This window comes from Chrysochloris asiatica, unplaced genomic scaffold (assembly GCF_000296735.1).
Source record: "Chrysochloris asiatica unplaced genomic scaffold, ChrAsi1.0 scaffold00050, whole genome shotgun sequence".
Lineage (NCBI taxonomy): Eukaryota > Metazoa > Chordata > Mammalia > Afrosoricida > Chrysochloridae > Chrysochloris > Chrysochloris asiatica.
The window spans coordinates 633640-636039 of record NW_006408568.1 but is presented as its reverse complement, the minus strand read 5'-3'; positions in this window follow the sequence as shown (position 1 = coordinate 636039).

Genomic DNA, 2400 nt, shown 5'->3' with positions numbered 1-2400 from the left:
CAGGTACCAGATTGGATTGGGTTACAGCCAGCTCTGCTGGGCCTCCCAGGCCCCTCTCTCCACTTTCCCTTTGTGCCATTTCTACTTAATAACTAAGGCACTTTTTCTTTTGGGTTCAGATCTGTCACCATCCTTTCTCACCTCTTAGTGGTTAAAGGACAAGAGAGAAGATCTCAGCCTAGAAGGGAGATAGGAAGGGCCTGGGTCAGGAAGAAACAATTGAAAAGTGCAAAAAGATAGGCAATGCAATATGGAGGAGTGTGAGGGGAAGGAGGAGTCTTGGAATAAAGTTGAAGGGGCTGGGAGGAGTGGTGCTATCCTAGAACATTGAGGAAAGGAGTCTCAGGATATAGGGGCTAGCCTAGTATTTGAAAAGCTGAGGAGGGCTATGGAAGATAGGTACCGAGTGATAAGTGAGTACTAATTTGAGGAACTTCAGAGTCAAGATTCATTCCTAGGCCAAAGAAACTTTCTGGTTCCTTCCCCAGCTGGGTCCTTCTAGACATTGGCTGAACCTAGTCAAAGGAAATGTGAGGTGATATCTTACTGAGTTGATATAGAACCAATCTCCTTCCCTCCAAGAAAGGAAGTGATCCTGCTAGTGCAGAGCCTAACCTTGGCCTATGGCTGCCCTGACCCCACTAATGCTCTACCACCACCTCAAATCTAGAGAGCTGAGGGGCTCCTGATCCAGACTCCAGCGCCAGCTCTTCCTGTTTCCCAGCCAGCTTCCCTCCCTTTCTCTGGCCTTCCCAATCTCAGCTGCCAAAAATCACCCAGTGTCTTGGTGTCCTTTGTCCTGGGAGGAGCTGCTTGTTGTGGGCCCAGGGAGGGAGCCCAGAAGAAGGTGGTTGGTAGTGGACTGGTGGGGTGCTGGCTTTGTGGCTGAAGACCGGGAATGGCTGGCAGACTGACAACTTGACAGAGGCTGCCTAGAGAGCAATGGAGGGAGGAGGGTGGTGTTAGGAAGAGCGTGCTTGCAGTTTGCAGTGGCCATTGTCTCCATCTTAGAAAGATTGGGGTTAGTGAACCAGGGCACCTAGGGATTTGGCTCTTATGTTTGAGCTCAATCCCCACAGACCCCTTCCATATGGCCTAAGGCATAAACAGTGGTAACTTCAAACAGATCTGAGAATAAAAATGGAGAAGCAACCAGACTGAAGAGTCTGAGGCAATCCTATAAGTTATATATATATATCCCTTACTCACACCCAGACATGTCCTCTTCTATATCTATCATTTCCTTCAACTACTTTCCTTTCAGGTTTCCAGTCTCATCATCTTCCCTATCAATGACCCTCCCTCCACCATATATATTGACATCAAAGGCCGTCTTTCCAATCTTCCTTAAACTCTTCCCCCCCAATTTTATCTACCTTTTTCAGCCAGCCCAAACCCTCAGTTCCCTTACTCCCAGAATCTAGCTATTCTTGTGTCTTCCATCCTCTTGTCCCATCCAGAACCCCAGTCTCCCCTAGAAAATGCATCTGGCCCTGCCTATATCTCTTCATAAAACTCCTCATGCTTTCCCTTCTTTATACTGGCATCTCTGGGCTTTTCTCTTCAATTTACTTTATTACCCCCATATTCTTATATTCGCTATTCTTTTCCCAACACCAATCACCCCTAAACTATACTCTCTTCCAGAAACTCCATCCTCATATATATATGTATATATATATGTATCTCCATCCTCTCAAATCCTTCCCTATGATCTACTTCATCCCGTTCTCTTTGGTAATAGCCCCCAAACTATTCCCGATTATCTTGCCAGACTCTGTCACCCCAAGTTTGTTTCACCTTTTCTGATTTCCACATACCTCATTGTCCCCCAATTCCCTCTGTAGCTCCATTTTCCAATCTCTTTCCATCTAACCCTTTCACCCCAATCTCTACCCCAGTACCCACAAACCCGTCACCCCCAAACTTCTCCAACCCCCCATTATCTGTCCTTACAACCTACGGCCCCTCCAGCCTGCGGGCTCCCCACATTCTGCTACGGCGAACCCCTCCCTGCGCTCCGGGCCCCCACTGCCTCGGTTTCGGCCAACTCGCACAGCGCCTCCCCCTCTCCGGATCCCCCTTTCTCCCCCCTCGCAGCTTGCCTCGCGCTCCCTCCCTCGCGTCTCCCTCCTGGCCCCTCTCTCCTCCGTTCCTCCGCGCTCCCTCCTTCTCCCTCTTCCTCCCTTCTCCCATCCCCCTCTCCTAAGCGCCCTCCCTTCGCCGTCCGCTTTCCTGTGCAAGTCGCCGGACGCGCCGCCCAGCCCGCCCGCAGCCCCGCGCCGGGCCGGGGCTTCGGGCCGGGACCCATTTCGGGGAACCGCTGGACTCGGGGAGGGGCTAGGCGGGGGCGAAGGAGACGACTGCCCGGGAAGGGGCGGGGGTCGCGGGCGGAGTCGG